This window comes from Bos grunniens, chromosome 10, assembly GCF_055505025.1.
Source record: "Bos grunniens cultivar Pamir isolate PY7600 chromosome 10, Bosgru_T2T1.0, whole genome shotgun sequence".
In the NCBI taxonomy this organism is placed as follows: Eukaryota; Metazoa; Chordata; class Mammalia; order Artiodactyla; family Bovidae; genus Bos; species Bos grunniens.
Genome location: NC_141174.1, coordinates 44,192,765 through 44,206,047, shown reverse-complemented (window position 1 = coordinate 44,206,047; position 13,283 = coordinate 44,192,765). Strand labels below are relative to the sequence as shown.

Sequence of the window (13,283 nt, the reverse complement as noted above, 5' to 3'; positions counted from 1 at the left end):
TCAGTTTTCATTCCAATCCCAAAGAAGGGCAATGCCAAAGAATGTTCAAACTACCACACAGTTGCACTCATTACACATGCTAGCAAGGTAATGCTCAAAATCCTTCAAGCTAATCTTCAATAGTATGTGAACCAAGAACTTCCAGATGTACAAGCTGAATTTATAAAAGACAGAGGAAACAGAGATCAAATTGCCAACATCTGCGGGATCATAGAAAAAGCAAGGGAATTCCAGGAAAACATCTACTTCTATCTCATCAACCATGCTAAAGCCTTTGACTGTGCGGATCACAACAAACTGTGGAAAATTCTTAAAGAGAGGGTGAAACCAGACCGCCTTATGTGCCTCCTGAGAAACCTGTATGTAGGTCAAGAAGCAACAGTCAGAACCGGACGTGGAACAACAAACTGATTCCAAATTGAGAGAAGAGGATATCAAGGCTATATATTGTCACCCTGTTTATTTAACTTCTATGCAGAGTACATCCATCAAAATGTCAGGCTGGATGAAGCTCAGGCTGGAATCAAGATTGCCAGGAGAATATCAATAACCTTAAATGCAGATGACACCACCCTAATGGCAGAAAGCAAAGAGGAGCTAAAAAGCCTCTTGAGGTGAAAGAGGAGAGTGAAAAAGCTGGCTTAAAACTCAACATTCAAAAAACAAAAATCGTGGCAACCAGTCCCATCACCTCATGGCAAATAGATGGGGAAAAAATGGAAACAGTGACAGACTTTATTTTCTTGGGCTCCAAAATCACGTGGATGGTGACTACAGCCATGAGCTTAAAAGACACTTGCTCCTTGGAGAAAAGCTATGGTTTTTCCAGTAGTCATGTATGGATGTGAGAGTTGGACTATAAAGAAACCTGAGCACCAAAGAATTGATGCTTTTGAACTGTAGTGTTGGAGAAGACTCTTGAGAGTCCCTTGGACTGCAAGGAGATCCAACCAGTCATTCCTAAAGGAAATCAATCCTGAATATTCTTTGGAAGGACTGATGCTGAAGCTGAAACTCCACAATTTTGGCCACCTGATGCAAAGAACTGACTTATTTGAAAAGACCCCAATGCTGGGAAAGATTGAAGGCAGAAAGAGAAGGGGACATCAGAGGAGGAGATGGCTGGATGGCATCACCGACTCAGTGGACATGATTTTGAGTAAACTCCAGGAGTTGGTGATGGACAGGGAGGCCTGGCCTGCTCCATGTCCATGGGGTCACAAAGGGTCAGACACAACTGAGTGACTGAACTGAACTGAACTGAATTTAAGAGTCTCTTGGATAGCAAGGAGATCAAAGCAATCAGTCCTAAAGGAAATCAACCCTCAATATTCATTAAGACTGAAGCTTCCATATTTTGGCCACCTGATGTGAACAGCCAACTCATTGGAAAAGACTCTGATGCTGAGAAAGATTGAGGGCAGAGGGAGAAGCAGTTTGTTGCTCCATGCCCTCCATAGTCCATGTGGTCGAAAAGAGTCGGACACAACTGAGCGGCTGGACAACAACAAGTACAAAGAATTCTTCTCCAAAGACAAGCAAATTTTGGAACCCCCTAAAAATAATAATAAATCAAGTTTCAAGTCCATATATAAACTTACTTCAACATTCCTTTACCCCATAGAAAATTGTGATCTTTTGACTTCTCCTTTGAACCAGTATAATATCATCTCAGTTTTCTCACCCAATCAGTGAGTTAGATAAAAATCTTTGACAAGTGTTCATTTTATGTTTTTGTGAGAATTATGATTTTACTTCTTAAAAAAAAATCCTCTAACACAGAGAAAAGGACAGGTTCAGAATTGTGCCCTGGGATCTCCTGAAGAAGAAAAATGTCCACTCTCTGCCATAAATACAGTATTTTATTGGACACCAGCAGACCATCTTTGGATTCAACCATAAATGCTTTTACATTACGAAAATCTGTATTTTTTAAAATGGCATAAAGTTCAACTTACAGCCACATCTATTTTAAATATTTTCTAAATGTTGTCCTTACAAATTATTTTTATATGGTGCTACAATTCCAATCAAAGTTGTCCACAGTCTGAAAAACATCTACCCTGGATGAGTATATTATTAAATATATCAGTGATTATGTGGAGGCTTTCCTTTGGAAAACAACTTGTATGTTACAGCTAGAGTGTATTTCCTGAGCTATTATGCTCCTTTGTTGCTATTGTAGTTCAGTTGCTCAGTTGTGTCCGATTCTTTGTGACCCCATGGACTGCAACATGCCATGGATTATGCTCCTAAAATCTCTTAATCAAGAACAAAGAAGTTGGATATGGGTATTAGCACTGGATTGTGGCCCCAGATGAAATGCCTGGAAATATGAACAGTGGTTGTCTTGAAACGAATTGAAGTACTCTGACTAAAGAATCAGGAATGAGGAGATGAAGAAGTTATTGACCCTGCATCAAAGTGAGAGGGTTGGCTCAGCTCACTTGGACATTCCGACAGAAGCCCTGACTGAGACTGTCATTCAGTTGCTAAGTCCTGTCCAAGCCTTTGGCCACTCCACGGTCTGCCACACGCCAGGCCTTCCTGTCCTTCACTATCTCCTGGAGTTTGACAAAGACTGCTTGAGTATAAAACAGTAAATTAAATTATTTGGCAACCAAGTTATCCTCAGAGGTCTTGGATAGACTTGGAAAAAGTATATATTTTTCCAATTATTTGTTCCACATAATTTTCAAGTGATTCTCTTACTTTTTCCTGAATTAACATAGCCAGAGGGTGACCCTAAAATTACACTGTAGTTTATGTTCTTCTAGAAGATTCCATTTGAATTATTTCCCTGAAATTCAAGTTATTCAACAATATAATGAAAATGTTTATTAATGTCTGTCAAGACTAAGGGTTTGCACTAACTACAGGTCTTCCACCCTTCAGGGGGCTGATTACCACCCAAGGTGCTGGATGTCGCACCTAGATTATACCTGCATTGTGGTTACTCATTTATAAAACTTGGCTGGTGTCTATGAATTTGCTGCTTTACAATGACAAAATAGGTGCCCCTGGTGCTGTGTTGAGTAAGGTTCCCACCTGAGGCTCGTCTACAGATGCTGGGACCAGTGATGCTCCATCCTGTGCTGCAGCTCCTGGCACCTTGAGTCCCTTACCACAGAGCAGTCGCATTTGTGTGAAATGTCTCTGTTACTTATGATTTCAGTGATTTTGCCAGACGCAATGTTGAGCTGAGTAAGAGTATGATTTAGTGTAGCCCAAGGGTCTACACTGAGAGGAAGAGATAAGAACACCGGGCAACTGTGCCGAGGACAACAGGGATGCATGGGCACTTCCTCTGTGACAAAAAATAAGCTCCATCAGAGCATCAAAACTTCTTGCCAAATGTTGCCCAGGTGACTTAGTGAACAAAGCCACAAGCCCGAATGCCCTTATACCCTCCTACCCCGAGACACCATCACCAAGTACTTGTAATTACATTGCACTACACTTGTCGTTGCTCAGTCATGTCCAAGTCTTTGCAACCCCATGGACTGTGGCTCATCAGGCTCCTCTGTCCATGGGGTTTCCCAGGCAAGAACACTAGAGTGGGTTGCCATTTCCTTCTCCAAGGCATCTTTCCGATCAAAGAATCAAAACCTCATCTCCTGCATTGCAGGTGGATTCTTTACCACTGAGCCACCTGGCACTGGTTCCCCTTTATCCTGAGGACATGATCCACCATCCCTACTGGATGCCTGAAAATTTGGATAGTACTGAACCCTAAATGTGCAATGCTCTTTCCTATATATACATACATACATGTGGTAAAGGTTAATTTATAAACTAGGCACAGTCAGAGGTTAACAATGATTAATAATAAAATAGAACAATTATAATATTCTGAATAAGAGTTATGTGAATGTGGTCTGTTTGTCTCTCTCAAAGTATGTTGTACAGATTTAATGCCTTTTCCATCTTAACTAAGCACCTACCACATTGTGGCCATGTGAGTAACAGAATGCTTGGTAAATACCACATTGTGCGAAGGTTTGTTACTACATCAGACTCCATCTTCAGTGCCAAACAAAATCCCTATAAGCTCTTGGTTTCTGCTGCTTTTCTCTTTCTACATCCTGAGTCGGGTCTTTCAAGGGCTAGAAAGCAGGTCAGCCTGCATGCCAAGAAATATAACCCAGTTTACTTTCTGAGCCATAAGATTCCAAGTCTCAGTTCCTGTGGGCCTGGAGACCTCATGCAAAGGTTCTGAGGCCGTGTTCAGGATCAGGAGGAATAGGTGGCATCTGGTAAAGTTGTCCCACCACAGGGGGATGCAGGTCAGCAGCTCAGAGACAGCAAATGGAGGGTGGGGATGAGGTTTGGAGTGAGAAACTGAGGTCTGAGAAGGGAACATGATGAAGGGACATCTTTAACGGGACTTACAGGTGCCTGATTTTGCAAGTGGGGAAACAGATCCAGAGAGGGTACTTGCTGTTCTGGTAGGTGGCCCTCCTTGAACTAGGACCCAGGTTGCCCAACTTCTCTTCCAATGCTTTTTTATTTTTTTTTTTATTTTTTATTTTTTCTCTCTAATTTTATTTTATTTTTAAACTTTACATAATTGTATTAGTTTTGCCAAATATCAAAATGAATCCGCCACAGGTATACATGTGTTCCCCATCCCGAACCCTCCTCCCACCTCCCTCCCCATACCATCCCTCTGGGCCGTCCCAGTGCACCAGCCCCAAGCATCCAGCATCATGCATCGAACCTGGACTGGCAACTCGTTTCCTACATGATATTTTACATGTTTCATTGCCATTCTCTCAAATCTTCCCACCCTCTCCCTCTCCCACAGAGTCCATAAGACTGTTCTATACATCACTGTCTCTTTTGCTGTCTCGTACACCGGGTTATTGTTACCATCTTTCTAAATTCCATATATATGCGTTAGTATACTGTATTTATGTTTTTCCTTCTGGCTTACTTCACTCTGTATAATAGGCTCCAATAGGTCTTTAGCTCCTCCATGCTGTCTCCACCCTAGTCAAGTGACCACACAGAGTAGATTTGCCAGGACAGCAAGCAATTTCAACAGTCTTTGCTAAAACATTTCGATTTGTCAGAGCACAGGTCCAAGTCGGAGGTTTGGGTAATACACCACCCTCTCAATCGGAAGTAGAACCAAGAAGTGGACCCAGGCCTCACTCTCCTTGAAGATGCTCCTGCAACAAGCTGGGAGAAAGCCCTGCTATCCCCACATCTGCCAGTAGGGGGTACACACGGAGAAGGTTTATCAGCTGTGCAGTCTGGCCGCGGCCAGCAGAGGGGAGGGCCGCCTGCCTTGGTTTCCAGCCAGGGACCAGCAGTAAAAAGCCGGTATGATTGGTTTTACTGTCTAGCAAAATGAAAATACTCCCAGATGCTCATTTATTCTATAATTTCAGATTCCTTAGTGCTGAAGCTGACTAGCTCCAGACAGGGCACTTGAATATAAATCATCATCAGGATGCAAAAGAGCTATGGTCTTATTCTCACACTTGGTTTCTACATCTGAAAGTAGAGGGAACCATTGTGTCCCCCTGTGGCTGCTGAGGGGCACAGACTGTCATTTGCTTATCATATAGTAAGGACTCACTGTGTACTATTGGCCAGCAGTTGAAAGTGATTTTACTTTATTAACATATCCCTTAAGTAAATATTTATTGAGCACCTACTATGTATAAGACTTGGGAGATAGAATAATGAATATCACACTTCATTCTTCATAAATATCACAATTATTATTTTTCATGCTTTAGCTATTTTTATATTTTTTTTTCCCTAATAACAGCAATTCTATAATCTCTGGTTTCTTTTGCTGTCCTTGTTATAAGAAGTTCAACACTAAACCTGAAGGCCCAGCTTGGCTGCTCTTTTGTCGATTATGACCAGCAGATTCCTTCTTTTCTAGTTGCTTGTCATATTCTACTGACATTTATAGTTTACTAAGTCACTGTATATCTCTTTGACCTGCCTTCTCATCCACAGCTATGGACAGCCTTGCTGACAGGAAGCACTTGTCAGAGACTGGAACACTTCAGGGAAAGAGGGTGACTGCCCAGAAAAAAAAACACACACACAAAACACACATATTTACAGGTAAGGAAATGACTAAATCGGCCTGAGGGGAAAGGGGATGAAGTGGAAACAGCAGTAATCAAAACAGCTCTGAGAAAGACAGGACTGGTGCTCTGGGGCAGAAATATGGGTAAAAATAAAGATCCTTCCCAGGGCAGCTCCCAGTGAGGGCAGAGAAGAAAAAGGAGAGGAGGTGGTGGAGGTGAGCCCTAAAAAGCACAGATTAGGGGAGAAGTGCTTTGTATCCATTTCAGGGATGAAAGAGGACAGGGAAGACAACTAGAAATAGGTTTCCCATCAAGGAATGAAGAAGAGCAGGGAGTAGAAATCACTGCCCAGGAGGGGAGAAACTTACCCAGTTACCTGAAGGGAGAAGTTCCTGGGGTCACTGGTTGCTGAGCTGATCTCAGGTCCCCCTGTGATTGTCAGATGGCCTCGGTCCCGATGTTCACACACCTCCATGAACCAGGATGGGTATAAGGAGGTAGTGAACACATGTGTTAGAACACTGCAGTGCTCAGCACACATCAAGGGAGCTGCAGATGGGCCAGCACACTTGACCTGAAAGAAGAAAAGGAAAAAAGAAAACATGCTGATTGTAGCAATGGAGAAGTAGCCTATGCAGCTGTTAAGAAAACATCTTGGCCAAACAACTCACAACTTTTCTTTTAAAAGCTAAGTAGACTCCACAAAATATGTACCTCCGTGTGCCAAAAGGTATGTGCTGGAACCATAAACTGGAAACTACCAAAATGTCTATCAATCAGAAAATGGAAAAAAAGATTGTATTTTCACACAGCAATGAGAATGAACAAACTGCAGCTATATACAATACAAATGAATCTCATAAACAGAATATTGAATGAAAGAAGCTAGACACAAAAGAACGCAGACTATGACTGCTTTTACATAAGGATCAAAGGCAGGTTGCATTATGATGTTACCAGTTTGGGTGGTGGTCACCCTTGGGGTACTGATGGGCACTCTGCACCAGCTAGTTTCTGGGGTGCCTGTCATGTTCTGTTTCTTGATTGGCTGCTTACAAGCATATACATTCGCTTCGTGAAAATTCATTGAACTGTGCATATTTCTATAAATTTTATGTTAGATTTCAACACAAAGTAAAAACAACAATACAAGCAGTTATGAGAGTCTTGACACTGGGTCCCAGGAAGGGCAGTGGGTCATATGGCACCCACCCCAGTGCCAAACGGGAGTAGAGAGCAACCAAGGAGTGAGGCATGACCACCAATTCCATAGCTGGCTTTATAGGGTAACTGGTCAACTCACTCACGTCAGGATGTGGTTAGATTAAAGAAACTAAGCAGTTCTGTGGCACCTTCATTTCCTGAGTGCTGGCTGAGTGTGACAGCAGAGCCAGCTGGCCTGGGTTTGAATTCCAGCTCCATCGCATGACCCCACAGCACGACTCTGGGTCAGTGTCTTAAACACCCACTGTCTCAGTTTCCTCATCTCTAAAATAGGGGTAGTGAGAGGTTTGACATTAAATTTGGATCCACATCCCACACAGAGTAAGTTGCAGGTAACGGTTTGTTTCTGTTTACATCTGTGTGCCAGGCACTTTAATCCTCACATCCACACAGGGACTCAGGGAAGAAGTGATTTCAGTGAGGCCACATGCCCAGGAAATAAGAGAATAGAGATCTGAATCCCAGGCTTGCCTAGCTTTTCTGACAAAGAGGGAAAACTCTCTCCTAGAAACCAAGAAATGGAAAAGATAAACAAGAAAATCATTCAAGGGTGAGGAAACATGTTAGACTTTGAAACAAGTGAAAAAGATTACTGGATAGCCTTCCAATGGGATGCTGGAGTCATCGCATTATCTGACTCTATGAGAGCTCTGTGCCTCCCATTGCCTTTTGAGCCATTTTGTTGTAGTTTAGTTGCTCAGTTGTGTCTGACTCTTTGCAACCCCTTGGACTATAGCCTTCCAGGCTCCTCTGTCCATGAGATTCTCCAGGCAAGAATACTGGAGTGGGTTGCCACGCCCTTCTCCAGGGGACCTTCCCAACCCAAGGATCAAACAAACATCTCTACGTCTCCTGCATTACAGGTGGATTCTTTACCACTAAGCCACCTGAGAAGCCCCTCTGAAAATTGTAAATAAGGGATAGCAAAGACAAGTAAATAAATTCTGGAACCCCCTACAAACAATAATAAAGATCCAAATCCATAAATAAAATTATGTCAACATTCCTTTATACCATACAAACTTGTGGTCTTTTGACTTCTCCTTTGAAACAGTTATATCTTACCAGTGCCTCATTCAATTAGTGAGTTAAATAAAATCTTTGACATGTGTTCATTCTATGTTTGCATGAGAAGCACGATTTTACTCTTTCAACACATGGGAAGAAGACAGGTTCAGATCTGTGGCCCTGGGGCTCCCTGAGGAAGGTCTAGTCTTTGCTCTACTGAAATCTGCTGGTAGGAGCCCAGGTGGCCCGCATGCTGCAGGCATGATGCCAAAGCCCCAGGTTTGGCCTGTGCTCTGCTTCCTGCCCAGGACTGGCAAGGACTGTGAAGGCTGGCTGGACCGTAGAAGGAACTCTGGCCAACCTGAAAGCAATTAACCATGAGCAGGGAAGGATGCTACAATAGCAAAGCCAGGGCTGTGGGCACCCAGTCTGCCTACTGCTTCAGGGGGCTGCAGGGGGAAAAAAAAAAAAGAGTCTAAGCCAGCATCATTAAGACTAGATCTTTTTTTAAATGAATTTATTGATTTTAACTGGAGGCTAATTTCTTTACAATATTGTAGTGGCTTTCACCATACATCAACACAAATCAGCCACCGGTGTACACGTGTCCCCCCTCCTGAAATCCCCTCCCACCTCCCTCCCCATCCCATCCCCCAGGGTCATCCTAGTGCACCAGCCCTGAGCACCCTGTCTCATGCTTCAAACCTGGACTGGCGATCTATTTCACATATGGTAATATACATGTTTCAATGCTATTCTCTCAAACCATCCCACCCTCACCTTCTCCCACAGAGTCCAATAGTTTGTTCGTTACATCTCTGTCTCTTTTGCTGTCTCGAATATAAGGTCATTGTTACCATCTTTCTAAATTCCATCAGTTCAGTTCAGCCACTCAGTTGTGTCCGACTCTTTGCAAACCCATGAATCGCAGCACGCCAGGCCTCCCTGTCCATCACCAACTCCCGGAGTTCACTGAGACTCACGTCCATCGAGTCAGTGATGCCATCCAGCCATCTCATCCTCTGTCATCCCCTTCTCCTTCTGCCCCCAACCCCTCCCAGCATCAGAGTCTTTTCCAATGAGTCAACTCTTCGCATGAGGTAACCAAAGTACTGGAGTTTCAGCTTTAGCATCATTCCTTCCAAAGAAATCCCAGGGCTGATATCCTTCAGAATGGACTGGTTGGATCTCCTGGCAGTCCATGGGACTCTCAAGAGTCTTCTCCAACACCACAGTTCAAAAGCATCAATTCTTCGGCGCTCAGCCTTCTTCACAGTCCAATTCTCACATCCATACGTGACCACAGGAAAAACCATAGCCTTGACTAGACAAACCTTTGTTGGCAAAGTAATGTCTCTGCTTTTGAATATGCTATCTAGGTTGGTCATAACTTTCCTTCCAAGGAGTAAGCTTCTTTTAATTTCATGGCTGCAGTCACCATCTGCAGTGATTTTGGAGCCCAGAAAAATAAAGTCTGACACTGTTTCCACTGTTTCCCATCTATTTCCCATGAAGTGATGGGACTGGATGCCATGATCTTCGTTTTCTGAATGTTGAGCTTTAAGCCAACTTTTTCACTCTCCACTTTTACTTTCATCAAGAGGCTTTTGAGTTCCTCTTCACTTTCTGCCATAAGGGTGGTGTCATCTGCATATCTGAGGTTATTGATATTTCTCTCGGCAATCTTGATTCCAGCTTGTGTTTCTTCCCATCCAGCGTTTCTCATGATGTACTCTGCATCTAAGGTAAATAAGCAGGGTGACAATATACAGCCTTGATGTACTCCTTTTCCTATTTGGAACCAGTCTGTTGTTCCATGTCCAGTTCTAACTGTTGCTTTGTGTGAATAAACTGTATTGGTGTTTTTCTTTCTGACTTACTTCACTCTGTATAATACACTCGTTTCATCCACCTCATTAGAACTGATTCAGATGCATTCTTTTTAATAGCTGAGCAATATTCCATTGTGTATATGTACCACAGCTTTCTTATCCATTCGTCTGCCAATGGACATCTAGGTTGCTTCCATGTCCTAGCTATTGTAATGCTGTGATGAATATTGGGGTACACGTATCTCTTTCAATTCTGGTTTCCTCAGTGTGTATGCCCAGCAGTGGGATTGCTGGGTCGTATGGCAGTTCTTCCATGGCAGGCTTCCCTGGTGGCTCAGACAGTAAAGCGTCAGCCTGCAATGTGGGAGACCAGGTTCGATTCCTGGGTCAGGAAGATCCCCTGGAGAAGGAAATGGCAATCCACTCCAGCACTCTTGCCTGGAAAATCCCATGGACAGAGGAGCCTGATAGGCTACAGTCCATGGGGTCGCAAAGAGTCGGACACAACTGAGCAACTTCACTTTCACTTTCATGGCAGTTCTATTTCCAGTTTTTTAAGGAATCTCCACACTGTTCTCCATAGTGGCTGTACTAGTTTGCATTCCCACCAACAGTGTAAGAGGGTTCCCTTGTCTCCAGCACCCTCTCCAGCATTCATTGTTTGTAGACTTTTGGATAGCAGCCATTCTGACTGGCGTGAGATGGTACCTCATTGTGGTTTTGATTTGTATTTCTCTGATAATGAGTGATGTTGAGCATCTTTTCATGTGCTAGTTAGCCATCTGTATGTCTTCTTTGGGGAAATGTTGATTTAGTTCTTTGGCCCATTTTTTGATTGGGTTGTTTATCTTTCTGGAGTTGAGCTGCATGAGCTGCTTGTATATTTTGGGGATTAATTCTTTGTCAGTTGCTTTGTTTGTTATTATTTTCTCCCATTCTGAAGGCTGTCTTTTCACCTTACTGATAGATTCCTTCATTGTGCAAAAGCTTTTAAGTTTAATTAGGTCCCATTTGTTTATTTTTGCTTTTATTTCCATTACTCTGGGAGGTAGGTCATAGAGGAACCTGCTGTGATTTATGTCAGAGAGTGTTTTACCTATGTTTTCCTCTAGGAGTTTTATAGTTTCTGGTCTTACATGTAGATCTTTAATCCATTTTGAGTTTATTTTTGTGTATGGTTTTAGAAAGTGTTCTAGTTTCATTCTTTTACAAGTGGTTGACCAGTTTTCCCTGCACCACTTGTTAAAGAGATTGTCTTTTCTCCATTGTATACTCTTGCCTCCTTTGTCAAAGATAAGGTGTCCATAGGTGCGTGGATTTATCTTTGGGCTTTCTATTTCGTTCCATTGATCTATATTTCTGACTTTGTAACACTGGATCTTGAAGGGCTGGAGTTATTTTCTTTCTCTACCCATTTCTCTTGAGTTTTATTTCCCCAAATCATTGTTTAGTCACTAAGTCATGTTAGCCTCTTTAGCAACCCCATGGACAAGACCCTTACAAGGTTCCTCTGTCCATGGGATTTCTCAGACAAGAATACTGGATTTGGTTGTCATTTCCTCCTCCAGGGGATCTTCCCAACCCAGGGATTGAACCTGTGTCTCTTGCATTAGCTGGTGGTTTCTTTATCACTGAGCCACCAGGGAAGCTCCAGGTGAAATACAACTCAGTCTAAAAGCACGTCAAGTTCTTGTTAATCTATCAAAGAAAGGTAAATATTTCACAATTTTTAACCACATGTACAAAGGTGAATTAAAGTATTCTTTTAAGAGGAAAAAGTAGCTCAGGGTGGGAATAGTAATGACTGGCATTTGCTTTCTGCCAGACATAATCCCTAGGGCTTAGCATTTTTTCCTTTCAAGACAACCTCATATTTACAAAACAGAAAGAGACTCACAGACTTAGAAAACAAACTCATGGTTGCTGAGGGAGAACAGATAGTTAAGCACTTTGGGAAGGTCATGTACACATGGCTATATTTAAAATGGATAACCAACACAGACCTACTGTATAGCACATGGAACTCTGCTCAGTGTTATGTGCCAGCCTGGATGGGAGGGAGGTTTGGGGGAGAACAAATATATATATGCCTGAGTCCACTATCCATAACATTGTTAATTGGCTATACCCCAATACAAAAAATATTTTTAAAGTTACAAAAAAAAAAAAAAGAATAATGCAAAACAAACAAACAAACAAAAAAAGACAACCTCATGAGGTGGGAGGAGTTATCTGCCCTTTCTGTTGGAAAGTGAAGTGAATCTGGGATTCCACCCAGCACTAAGACAATCACCCTCATTGAGTGAGTCCTCAATCACAGAGCACCCTGGGAGGACCTAGGTTGTGGAGGTCTGCATCTAGACTCGAGAAGGCAATGGCACCCACTCCAGAACTCTTGTCTGGAAAATCCCATGGATGGAGGAGCCTGGTAGGCTGCAGTCCATGGGGTCGCTAAGAGTTGGACACGACTGAGTGACTTCACTTTCACTTTTCACTTTCATGCATTGGAGAAGGAAATGGCAACCCACTCCAGTATTCTTGCCTGGAGAATCCCAGGGACGGGGGAGCCTGGTGGGCTGCCATCCATGGGGTCGCACAGAGTCAGACACAACTGAAGCGACTTAGCAGCAGCAGCATCTAGACTGGTGGCTCTGAGGTGCTAGCCGGACCTCCAGGTGGTGCTGTCCAGTCAGAAGTTGAAAATGTAGAACTGCTAAGGAGAGGTCGGATAATTTATCCATTCAACAAATTGTTTATTGTGAATCTATTTTGTGTCAGGCAGTTTCAGACTGACTAAAAGAGGCAAAATTCCCTATTCTCATAGAGCTAAAATTCCAGTTAATAAGTGAAATATATAGTAAGGTTAGGTAGGGATAAGTTTCATGGAGTAAATCAAAGAAGAGAAAATGAATCTGGAGAATTAGGGAATGGGGGTGGCGGGGATGCAAATGGACTTCCCAGGTGGCGCTAGTGGTAAAGAACCTGCCTGCCAATGCGAGAGACATAAGAGATGTGAGTTTGATCCCTGGGTCGGGAAGATCCCCGGGAGAAGGAAGTGGCAATCCACTGCAGTATTCTTGCCTTGGAAATCCCATGGACAGAGGAGCCTGGAGGGCTATAGTCCATGGGTCGCAAAGAGTTGGACACAACTGAAGTAACTGAG

At 43.0% G+C, this 13,283-nt stretch overlaps 1 long non-coding RNA gene across 1 annotated transcript in view; it reads right to left on the bottom strand.

Annotated features, from left to right (window-relative positions):
- Positions 1-13,283, bottom strand: part of LOC147364434 (uncharacterized) — a 154,610-nt gene that overhangs the window by 74,927 nt on the left and 66,400 nt on the right. The window contains exon 2 of the long non-coding RNA XR_015134469.1: positions 6,425-6,630. This is a non-coding gene — a long non-coding RNA (uncharacterized LOC147364434). The remainder of the gene's footprint in view (positions 1-6,424; positions 6,631-13,283) is intronic.